At 38.2% G+C, this 12,640-nt stretch overlaps 1 protein-coding gene across 3 annotated transcripts in view; it reads right to left on the bottom strand.

The window, feature by feature from the left end:
• SPTBN1 (spectrin beta, non-erythrocytic 1) overlaps positions 1-4,456 on the bottom strand; it is a 273,410-nt gene extending 268,954 nt beyond the window's left edge. The window contains exon 1 of one of the 3 annotated variants that reach the window (XM_020996260.2): positions 4,226-4,456. The gene's annotated coding sequence lies outside the window, so the exon portion shown is untranslated. The other 2 variants (XM_020996262.2, XM_020996261.2) reach the window with 2 other exon arrangements.
• Between the last annotated feature and the right edge of the window lie 8,184 nt (positions 4,457-12,640).

Raw genomic sequence — 12,640 nt, 5'->3', positions numbered from 1 at the left:
GGAAGACTGGACAGATTAGGTACAGTCCATGCAGAAGAAAATAAAAGAGGATAGATTATTTTTGGAACTTTACTTCCAACCAGTTACTTTCATGATTATCTCATAGTTTCATTGTACCTACAAGCTAAGGAAGAAATGGATGTTGCCATTCCCTTATTAAAGATGGCAGAACCTTGGGTATTAGGTACCTTGCTTCCTAGTCTAATAACTTTGATTGTCAGAAGAAGAATGCTTCAAGTACAAGCAACAGGGATGGTTTTCTTCACCAAAAATCCATGTGATGTTACATATACCAAACTCTGACTAGATTTTCTAGCAAGAGACCTATACCTTTCTTTAATGCTTTAATCTTCCAATAGTATTCAAGAAGGAAACTGTGGATGTCATAGAGAAGTCCATGGAACTTTTGTAACTACTACCCAAAAAAAATGTTGTTTGGGATCCAGCAGAACTAAAATGAATATTTAGCACTGCATTAGAACAAAAAATAGAACTATAAAAATCTTTAAGTGGGTGTATGCCCTCCCCCAAACTATAAATGGATGAGAATGTTTTCATAGAATTTATAGTAAATAGTTGCCACTCATTGTATGAAAAAATCTATATTAAAAAATAATATTTAGAAATGAACTTTTTCTGAACTTTTTCTATCTCTTAACAAAATTAGACATAAATGTAAGTTAACTATTTCATCTAGAAACTTGGTCTTTGTCCAGGTCAATCAATCAACAAGCACCTACTATGTGCTAGAAACTGTGCTAAGTGTTGGTCCAGTCTCCCTTCTGGTTGTATCACAAACAAATGTCTCCCTGCTTTAATAATATCTCGACCACTCAGGTTTCCTAATCTACAACTGAGTTATAATAGCTGTTAATAATGTCTTACCCAATAGATCTTGACAAGTATGGAATGCCTTAACAAGAAGCAATAGGCTGACAGCTTTTTTTTTTTTGACTGCCCCACTAATTTTGATCCTCTCTTCTAGACTGCTCATGCGATGGTCCCTAAAAACCTCACAACAAATGCAGAAAATCAGAAATATTAAATGTTCTTTTGGACCATAATGCAATAAAAATTAAATTCAGTAAAGGTCCATAGAATCATAGATTAACAATTAATTGAAACTAAATAATCTAATCAAGTAATCATCCTTATTGCTCCAGTGGCAGTGCTCCAGAGTCTTATCAGAATTCTGTAGCTGATAAATCACATCTACTAAATCTTATGACATCAACATTTAACTATTCTTTATAATGAAGAAAACTGAAAGTGTCTTGATAATCCATGGGAATAAGATTAAGATTTTGTGACAGATTTACACAGGAAAGCAAAAATGAAACTCAATTCAATATGTTTCATGTTTTAATAATCCTATTGAGTTTTAAAAATATGTAAATCATCAAGCTGTCATCTAAAGCTCAATTTACATTAAATTTTATTATGCATTACACAAAAATATGATTATCAACTGGTAATTCTTGGCTTTGAAATATTTAACTATTGAGATATTACATCTTTACCTAATTTAGGTGACACTTCCTCAAAACCAAAATCTAGAATGGCATTATGCACTAACTTCCATTTGTTACTCCAAATACAAGTATCTAAGAGAACTATGGGAAAGCCATTTGTAAATGATATTTGCTATCTAAAGAGAGAGTTAAAATCACTTTCATACCGATTGAGTAGATAGCCAACCACTTGATTTAATGCTATGAGACAATGAAAGCCATAAGAAGAAAAAAAATCATTTCATGAAAATCTTCCCAAATCACATTAGGAAGAAAACACATAGAGAAAAGATGTGAAATTTAAGTAAGTGTGGTTAATTTCAGCTACAATCATCTTAATGATGCCTCTACTGAAATAATCTTATATGTAGAGCCAACTTTTCTACCTAAATCAAAAAAATTCTGAAAATGTTTGATTTCTATTAAATATAAACCTCATTTGTTATCTCAAGGCATGAATTTAGTTTCCAAATAGTTTCAGTTTAAAGAGGGGGAAAAAAAAACCTTGACTAAACCCAAAGCAATTAAAAAACCCACTATTACCAACCATTAAACAGCAATTTAAAAAATAATATGTCAAATTCTAACATCTTTATACACTTTTGAGGCCCAAGGAACTAAAAACATTTAATTTCTTTAATTTTTCTAAACGCATATAATTTTTTTATAGCTAAAAACCTATATTCTTAATACTGGGTGCCTTAAGCTGCTAAATGTCAATTTATTACTGACATCAACTTCTGATATATTTAGGAGCCAGCTGTATTGAAAGATTACCTGTCATAATCAGCGATCTAAATACTATATCCTACGACTACTCACATACAACATGCACCAGTTCCTCACATTTACAATATCATTGTTCCTGTCGCCCCTCCCTAATGCTCCTACAGTACTTTGATAGTATCGGATTAATGTCCACAGCCGCAGCCTGGGCTCCATCAGACCGCATTAGAACTGCAATCGCATAACTCCTTTTCATTACAGTACAATCTAACAGCAACCAAGCAGGGAGGGTCCCTTTACCACTACTTCACCCATTCCCTCCTCTCTCCTCCCCCACTACCCCCCCCCGCCAAAATGTATCTTTCTCCTTTCACACCTAGGTGACCTGTTTCTTTTGAAGCCATATCCAGCTGAAACAGTATGACAGAGGACAGCCAGCCCCAGGCTCTGGGGGGAAAAAAAAGCTTTCAACTGGGTGGGGTTGGGAAAGAGCAGAGGGCAATGAGTTGCTATGCAAAGCAGAGCCACCAAGAACAAAATAAGGTTGTCATACATCTAGCTGCATTGTGCTGCATCATCCCACTCCTGCCAGATCATGATTAAATATACTTAAAAAAACCGAACTAATCCAAGGCATTGATTCTTCCTTCCCTGAGGCCCATCTTCAGATACTTTTCTCACCTGTTTTCGGTTTTTTCTTCTTAAAATTCAAGACGGTTTGCAAAGCCTGCAATCATATGAGGCTCTCTTCCCAATATGGAGAAAGGAGGAGGGAGGGGGAACAACTGTAAATCTGATTGCAGCAGATTGACACTTTTCCCATCACAAAAGCTAAGAGAACGACCAAACGCAAGAAAATAGGGTGTGGGAGCAGGGAGGAAGAAGGGTTCCCAAACCAGCACACCTCTAGGGGGCCAGAACAGAGAGATGACTGGGTCTCTACAAACCTGTTGAAGAACACCGAAGACCGAAAAAGCAGCCTGTTCCCAGCACCGTGGCTGCTCACGCCCAGTCCAGAGAGAGTGGGAAATGAAGAGGAGGAGAAAGAGGAGAAGGAGGAGGAGGGAAGGAAAAGGAGGCGGGAGCAGCAGCAGCAGCAGGAGCTGCTGCTGCTCCCGCCGCCTCCAGCTCAGCAGCAGCAGAGCAGCTCAGGACCACGCCTGGTTGCATCTCTTGTACCGTTACATCCAGCAACCTAGGTCACCAAGCACTGCAAGCGACCCCTGTCATTTCCATCCACTCACCCAGGTGCCCTCTCTCCTACCTTTCTGATCCTCCTTTACACATACACAGACAGGCGCACACACACACCCCAATCCAAGCAGCCAAAGGTGGATTTTTTTCTTTCTTTCTTTCTTTTTGTGAAACTCACTAAAATATGCGCTCGAGAGCCTCAGTACCCCTTCTCTCTTTAATGCCCCCCCAGGAAAAAAACTGGGAAAATGAAGCACACAGCTTAAAGGAGAAAGGCAAAGGGGAGGAGGGATGTCTACTGCAACCTAATGATGGAGCCTCTGCAACAGTCACACACTACCATGTCTGCAGCTGCCAGACTGCAGAGCCTGCCTGCTGCCTTCTCTCCGTCTTGCTCATTCCCTAGGCCCTGAATCCAGCCCCAAGCGCCCTTTTTCTCGCCCACTGCCCTGCAATAATAATAGAAACACTTTTTTAAAGTGTTTTAAAGAGTGGGTCTCCAGCCCTGCAATCCCCTACTCACCCCTGCTGCCCCTCCCTCCCTCCCGGTTTCTGCAGCCTCCCCTCCCCCCCTCCTTCCAACCTCAGCGCTGGGAAAGGGTCAGCGTGATTCCTCCTCGTTGTCGTCCTGGCATAACACCTTAAGGTCCACAGCCCCCCGCCCCGAACCCTGTGCCGCCCCCTCTCGCAATCCTCTCCTACCCACCTAGCCCGGGGGTTGGGAAGGCAAAGGAGGCGTTCAGTGAGTTGGCATCTTGTCCGCAGAACGACAACCGCAGCCTCAGGGCCCTTACCTCTTCGGGGTCCGGGGAGATGGAGAGGGTGGGGGGGGTGGGGGGCGCCGGGGTCCCGTCCTCCTCCTGGGCAGCTGGGTAGGGTGAGAGGCGGCTCGTCGGTGCTGGCAGCCGCCGTGGGGGTCGGGGCTCACAGGACAGGACCGGGCGCTGTGCAGTGCAGCGCTGCGCTCCCGGAGGAGATGAAGGGAAGGGAGGGACTGGAGGAATCCGCAGCCCACACAGCAACAGCTGCACTGATTCAGGAGGCAGGCGGGAGGGAGGGCGGGAGCTGGGGAGGGGTGGGAGAGAGGGGGCGGGGAGATGGATGCTGCACAGACACCCACCCACAAACCTCTCCTCCTCCTCCTCCCTCTCGCTCGCGCTCCCCACCGCCACCACACAAACAGTTTCCCTCTCCCTCTGTGAGAGTACCCACCGCCCTCTGTCCGTCTTCTCCCCAGCGCTTCTCCAGCCCCTAGCCCCCTCCCCTCCCCCCGCCCCCGGCCTCCTCCCAGCTACCTGCAGCTAGCGCCTTCTCTTGGCTGGAGCTGATAAACAAGTGCGCTTGCATATTCACCTCCCTCCGCATTCCTGCTTTCCTATCCTCAGCCCCCAAGTCTGGGCCTGGAAGCCTGGCACCCCGATTGGGGCCACTGCCGCCTCAGGAGGAGAGGGAGCGCCAGGGACAATGGGGGCTTTGTCCCCACCGCCCAAGAGGGCCAATTTCACGTTTAATTGAAGACTAATTCGATTATCACCATGGAAAGGGGCAGTCTAATTCTGACCGTGACTTCGCTCAGTCTCTTTTCTTCCTCTCTGTTTTTCATTTTGTAACAATGGACAAAGTTTGTTTTCTGGGTTTGGGGGTTTTAAGTGGGTGGGTTACTTGTTTTTGTTTTAAATCTAGAAGGTAATGCTTGTAGGTTTCTGCTTAGATTAGAGAAAGGCGACATCGCTGTTGGGCGCCTTTTTTTTTTTAAAGTTTCTCAATTCTCTGGGTCAAGTTCTTCCTTTGTGAGTTCTTTTAACCCTTTCTACCTAGGTACTCGAACTCCAGCCTTTTAGCCCTGAGGCAAGCATACCCGAATGGCCCCCGCCACCCTTTTGAGATAAAATGTTCCTCCAGGCTAACAAGCTGTCAGTCACTATTCAGTAATTGACCAGCCAAGGATCTCATCAAAACTTATTTACATTAGCTAGAAATCTGAGCTTTTGAAAGTAAGCTCCTACAAAAGTTGTGGTTACTAGCCCAGATCTAAGGAAAACGTGAGCACTATACACTTTTTTTAATTATTTATGCTCAAGAGAACTGTTGAACTTTTTCTTCTGAAGGATCCCCCAAACCTTAAAACAAAAACTGACCTAGAAAGGTTCGAGAACCTCATCGCTGATGTGCAGCTATTTCAAGGCAATAGCTCTAAGACCTAGTATATTTAGTTGGGTTTTTTTTCTTTTAAACTGTTTACAGATGAATACCGTGTTTTTCTAAAAATGCAGAAATTTGAACTGGCAACTATGGTTAACATGCACATACACATGCGCATGTATGCTCATAAAAATTAACCAAAAGTTATTTCTTGCCTAATATACCTAATCACCCTACTCAGAATGCTGTCTACCCCAAAAGTCAGGGTCTCAATTTAGATGGCCTAAGGCTTCAAAGTAGAAACAAAAAATTGTAATGTTGAAAACACATAAAAAGTGATTAAGTTATAAACATTCTCTTTTTTCTTCCCTTTATAATGCCTTTTGAGTTCCAAACCTACCCTGCATTCATTTTTATATTCTATTTATAATTGTATATGTATATGTTGTTTTCTTTCATGGTGTTTGGCACATAGTAAGTGCTTAATAAATGTTTGTCGGTTGATTGAATTAGATAAACATTTTTAAAAGCTTTAAAATTGGTAGTATCCTGTGATACTGGTAAATAATTTTAATTCTGAACATTTTCAGTTTAGAAGGAAAGGGACCTAAGGGTCAAAAAAATCAGTCATTTAGCTTTTCATGAGTAAAATAAATATTTTCACATGTTATACTTCAGTGTTTCAGAAGTTGAAGGAAATAAATAAAGCGTTTTTCAGGAAGGCCATCAGATCAATCAATCAAAACAAAAACATGAAAACATCATAAAGGTAAGCACAGGGAAAATAGCACACTGGAAATGAACTCTGAGCCTGACAACTGAGTTTTTGCTCTTTTCAAAGTTAATGAAATACACACACACACAAAATAGAGTCACTGGGGAAATAAATTGCTTAAACACTTCCAAAGTTATTTTTAGGAGTGGTCTTAAAATATTTTCTTTATCTCTCCACCACTAGACTGGTTAATCTTCTTTTGGCTAGCTCCAGTATAGAACATATCCTATCCCCAACCCAAGTCATTTTATGCTTTCTCCCTCAGAGAAGGCAACATGTTCCCTGAGCCTTCCAGGTTATATGGCATTGTACCTGAGACTGTAAGAATTTACCAACTTTAATAGCTTGTTAAGAATGATTCCGAAATTCACAATGTGAGGGCTACTGATTTAAAGTTTTATTGTAGGACATAAGGAAAACTTTTTAAATTCAGAAATTGAGAAAGGTCCTATTAGAGAGCTGGGACTTTATCTTCAAATTATTTTATCTAGCATCTAATACATTATTAGCAATCAATAAAAACTAATAGGAATTAACAGATTCAGACTATATAAATAGTCACTAGTCATTTAATTAGTCATTAGTCATAGCTAATGAAGGAACACCCTAAAATGGAATACTTCCAGTGTAATGGGAAATTAGTTTAGGTTCAACATTGAAAATGAGTCAAATTCAGAGAGTAAATGATTATTATTATTAATAGAAATAATTTTGATCCTGGATTAATAATAATCATAATAATGGCTATTAGGAAAATTTTGGTTTTTACAAAAAACTTTTCATGTTCAACATTTAGTATATTGTAATGAATAAAACTAAAGAAATACTTTACTCTGTGATTCCTTTCTCATTAAACTTCTTTTCCCTTAAAAATCTTTAGGCAAGATATTCATATTTAATTATATTTTAAAAGGCAAAAAGGACAGACTATGACAGGTGAATTTACGCCTATGAACCTCTAATTGTTAAAACAACATTTTAAGAAGAAGCTAAGTAAAAACCATAAAATGAAATGGTTAAAAAGAAAAATCAGCCTTGAATAAGAATAATACAAATACGGCCTGGATGATGATTGTTAGATTCCTTTAAGTAAACAGTGATCCCAGTGTGCCAAACCTGTTGATGTTTGATCTTTGAGGTTTTTTTTTCTTTTCTTTTTCCTGTTTGCTTCCCACAGGCTATCTACTGCAAGGATACTTTGAAATTTTAGACTCAATCTCTTCTTTTCCTCAATTGTTTCTTTGGTTGACCAGGGAATCCACTGATGCTGCATTGCTACTCAGTAGGGGTAGTTCCAGATGAAATTTGGAAGTAATTAAAGTTTGCCCCCATTCTTTCCCTACTTCCTCTTTTTAGGAAGCTAAGTGGCACAGTGGATGGAAGATCTGAGTTTGAGGTCTTAAGACACTTAATAATTTAATCTCTCTGTGCCTCAGTTTCCTTATCTATAAAATGGGAATACTAATGGAACCTACTTCACAGGATTGTTGTGAGGATCAAATGAGTTAATATTTAAAGCACTTTGCACACCTTAAAGTGCTATATAAAAGCTAACTATTATCATCATTCCTCCCCTCAGGAAGGCTTTCCCTCAACATACTGAATGTCTTAATATTTTCTCAACCCTTTCTCCTATGAAAAGCTTATTTGCACTATGGTATAAATGACTGGCAGATTTATTATTAGTGTTGTTTATATTAGAAATAAGAGGAATAAGACCACTGTTTAGTATAAGGGGGAGGAATGAAATTCCTTATCATGTATTTTCACTTAGTGAATCAGAATATTTTGGGAAAGGAAAAATATTCTCAGTACTGTTGAAATCCTTTTACATGGGTGGCTTGCTTATAAGACCATCCCTATTTTCCTAAACCTCTCCAAACCAAAAATGGTCTGAATCAGTAAAAAAAAAATGTATTTATTAAGTCCCTGCTATATGCACAACCAATAATGGTATAGTGGGAAATATAAATTTGAGGTCTTACAAAATTCTATTCTAATTAATAATAGCTAACATTTATGTAGTACTTACAATGTGCCAGGCACTGTGCTAAGCATTTTACAATAATTACCTCATTTGATCCTCACAACCACACTGGGAGCTAGGTGTTATTATTATCCTCATTTTACAGATTGGGAAACTGAGACAAATAGAGGTTAAGTAACTCGCCCAGGAACACATAGCCAATAAGTATCTGAGGCTGGATTTGAACTCAGGTTTTCCTGACTGCTGGCCCAGCACTCTATCCACTTTGGCATCTAACTGCCTAATTATATGACAGAGCAGATCCCTTGGATTTTCTTGAGTGCCACCTCATTCAAAAGACCTTTTCTTATTTCCCCAGTTTGTAGTTCCTAATTACTCTACGTACGTACATACGTGTGTGTGTGTGTGTGTGTGTGTGTGTAGTTTATATTTACTTATCTGTGGACATATTGCATCCCCCAGTAGAATGTAAGCTTTTTGAGGGCAGGTGCCTTATCTTTGTATCTTTCAAATTTAGTGCAGTGCCAGGCACAAAGGAAGTGCTTAATAAATGTTCATTAATTCATTAGTATTTCTCACTACTCACCAATTATATGACTAATCTTTCAGCTACTCCAAAGAAAAATCTTTATTTACAGGAAGAATGGAAACCCAGGCCATATAAGAATCAGCTGAAGAACTGAGAATGTTTAACCAAGAAGAAGAGGTAGCAACATTAAGCCTATACTATCAGAATACTGTCCCGAGTCAGGCCCACCCCTCACATAAGGCTTAAATTAAATGATGTCCCTTCAGATTCTGAGATTCTAGGATTTACAGATTTTGAACTTTAGATTGTGCTTCACATTTTTTTTCTTGAATCTGTTTGCTTTTTTAATTTAATTCAATTTTTTTTTAATTTTTAGGCAATTGGAGTTAAGTGACTTGCCCAGGGTCACACAACTAGTGTCAAGTGTTTGATCTGAGGCTGGATTTGAACTCAGGTCCCCCTGACTTCAGGGCCAGTGCTCTTTCTGTTACATTACCTAGCTGCCCCTTTTTTCTTGAATCTGAATCTAGATTCCTGAAACATCAAATACTTTTTATATTACATAGTTTTACATTTAATTTTTATTTAGTTTTTCTCAATTACATATAAATAAGAATTTTTTTTAACATTTGTTTTTTTAAATTTTGAGTTCCAGATTCTTCCCCTCCTTTCCTATGCCCCTTCTTGAGAAGGCAAGCAATTTGATATAGATTTATATATATATATATATATATATATATATATATATATATATATATATATATATATATATAGTCATACAAAACATTTCCATACTAGCTTTGGTGCAAAAGAAAACACAGACCAAAAATAACACCCTGTCCCCCCCCCCAAAAAAAGCACCTCTACGAATAATATAGAAAGTTTAAAAAATGCTTCAATCTGCATTCAGACTACATTAGTTTTTTTTTCTCTGGAGGTAGATAGCATTTTTCATTATAAGTCCTTCCAGATTGTCTTCTATCATTGCATTGCTGAGAATAGCTGAGTCTTTCACAGTTGATCGTCATTACAATGTTGCTGATATGGTGTACAATGTTCTCCTCCTTTTCCTTATTTCACTTTGCATTACTTCATGTAAGTCTTCCCAGGTTTTTCTGAAAGCATTCTGCTTTTCATTTCTTATAGCACAATAGGATTCCTTTACAATCATATACCACAACTTGTTCAACCATTCAATAATTGATGGGCAACCCCTCAATTTCCAATTCTTTGCCACCACAAAAAGAGCCGTTATATTTTTGTACAAATAGATCCTTTTTCTTTGATCTCTTTGGGGTACAGACTTAAAGTGGTATTGCTGGGTCAAAGGGTATGCACAGTTTTATAGCCTTTTGGGGGTTGTTCCAAATTGCTTTCCAAAATGGTTGGATCAGCTCACAACTTCATCAACAATGTTTTAGTGTCCCAATTTTCCTGCATCCCCTCCAGCACTTGTCATTTTCGTTTTCTGTCATATAGCCAATCTGATAGGTATGAGGGTATGTCTGAGTTGTTTTAATTTGTATTTCTCTAATCAGTAGTGATTTAGAACATTTTAATATGATTATTGGTAGTTTTGATTTCTTCATCTGAAAACTGCCTATTCATATCCTTTGGCCATTTATCAACAGGAGAATGGCTCTTTTTTTTTAAAATAAATTGGCTCAGTTCCCTTTTTGAGAAATGAGGCCTTTTATCAGAGACATTTGCCGTCAAAAATTCCCCCCCCCCCCAGTTTTCTGCTTTCCTTTTAATCTTGGCTGCATTGGTTTTCTTTGTGCAAAACCTTTTAAATTTGATTTAATCAAAATTATCCATTTTGCATCTTGTAATGTGTTCTGTCTCTTGTTTGGTCAAAAATTCTTTTCTTATCGGTAGATCTAACAGATAAACCATTTCATGCTCACTTAATTTATGTCTAAATCATGTATCCATTTTGACCATGTCTTGGTATACCTTATCTCACAGTGTGAGATGTTGGTCTATACCTATGTCTGTACCAAACTACTTTCCAGTTTCCCCAGAAGTTTTTGTCAAATAGTGATGTCTTGTCCCAAAAGCATAGATCTTTGGGTTTATCAAACACTGGATTACTATGGTCATTTACTACTATGTTTTGTATACCTAACTTGTTCCAGTGATCTACCACTCTATTTCTTAGCCAGTATCAAATTGTTTTGATGATTGCTACTTTGTAAACAGTTTGAGATTTGATACTGCTAGTCCATCTTTTTTTTCACTGATTCCCATTGATATTCTTGACATTTTGTTCTTCCAGATAGATTTTGTTATTTTTTCTAACTCTATAAAATAATTTTTTGGTAATTTGATTGGTATGGCACTGAATAAGTAAATTAATTCATTTTTTCCCTTTTTAATAATTAACTAATTTATTTTTAGATGTCAACATTGACTTCCATAAGATTTTGAGTTTTAAATTTTCTTCCCCTCACTCTCCTCTCCCCACCAAGACAGCATCAATCTGATATAGGCTCTACTTAGACATTCATATTAAGTATATTTTCCCATTAGTCATGATGTAAAGAACAATTAAAACTAATGGGAGGAATCATGAGATGAAGCAATAAAACAAAACAAAGGAAAAGGAGAGCAAATAGTATGTTTCCGTATGCATTCAGACTTCATAGTTCTTTCTTTAGATGTGGATAGCATTTTCCATCACGAGTCTATTGGAATTGTCTTAGATACTTGCATTGCTGAGAAGAGCCAAGTTTATCAAAGTCAGTCATTGAATGGTGTGGCTGTTAACTGTGTACAATATTCTCTTGGTTCTGCTCATTTCCCTCAGCATCAGTTCATATAAGACTTTCCAGGTTTTTCTGAAGTCTGCCTGCTCATCATTTCTTATAGCACAATAGTATTCCATTATATTTATATACCACAACTTGTTCAGCCATTCCCCAATTGATGGGCATCCCCTCAATTTCCAATTCTTTGCCACCACAAAAAGAGCTGCTATAAATATTTTTGTACGTGTGGATCCTTTTCCCACTAGAAGTGGTATTGCTGGGTTAAAGGATATGCATAATTTTACAGCCCTTTGGGCATAGTTGCAAATTGCTCTCCAGAATGGTTGGATCAGTTCACAACTCCACCAACAGTGCATTCGCATTCAATTTTCCTAAATCTTCTCCAATATTTATCATTGTCCTGTTTTGTCATGTTAGCTAATCTGATAGATGTGATGTGGTACCTCAGAGTCATTTTGATTTGCATTTCTCTAATCAATAGTGATTTTTTTTTCTTTTCTTTTCTTTTTTTTTTTTTTGGTGAGGCAATTGGGGTTAAGTGACTTGCCCATAGTCACACAGCTAGGAAGTATTATGTGTCTGAGGCTAATCAATAGTGATTTCGAATTTTTTAAAATTTTATTTATTTTTAGTTTTCAACATTCACTTCCACAAGATTTTGAGTTCCAAATTTTCTACGTATCTCACCCCTACCCCTACCCCAAGATGGCATGCATTCTGAATACCCCTTCCCCTAATCTGCCCTCCCTTCTATCTCTTCCCCACCTTCTCTTATCCCCTTCCCCTTCTATTTTCCTGTAGGACAGGCTATATTTCTATACCCCATTTCCTGTATTTCCAGTTGCATGTGAAAACAATTTTTTTAACATGTGTTTTTAGAACATTTTTTTCATATGACTATAGATAGCTTTAGTTTCTTCCTCTGAAAACTGCCTGTTCATATCCTTTGACCATTTAGCAATTGGGGAATGACCTGTATTCTTATAAATTTGACTCAGTTCTCTA

The sequence above is a fragment of the Phascolarctos cinereus genome, unplaced genomic scaffold, assembly GCF_003287225.1.
Source record: "Phascolarctos cinereus isolate Bilbo 61053 unplaced genomic scaffold, phaCin_HiC Scaffold_2;HRSCAF=192, whole genome shotgun sequence".
Taxonomy (NCBI): Eukaryota; Metazoa; Chordata; class Mammalia; order Diprotodontia; family Phascolarctidae; genus Phascolarctos; species Phascolarctos cinereus.
The sequence above is the reverse complement of the archived record's forward strand: the minus strand, read 5'-3'. Positions and strand labels throughout refer to the sequence as shown.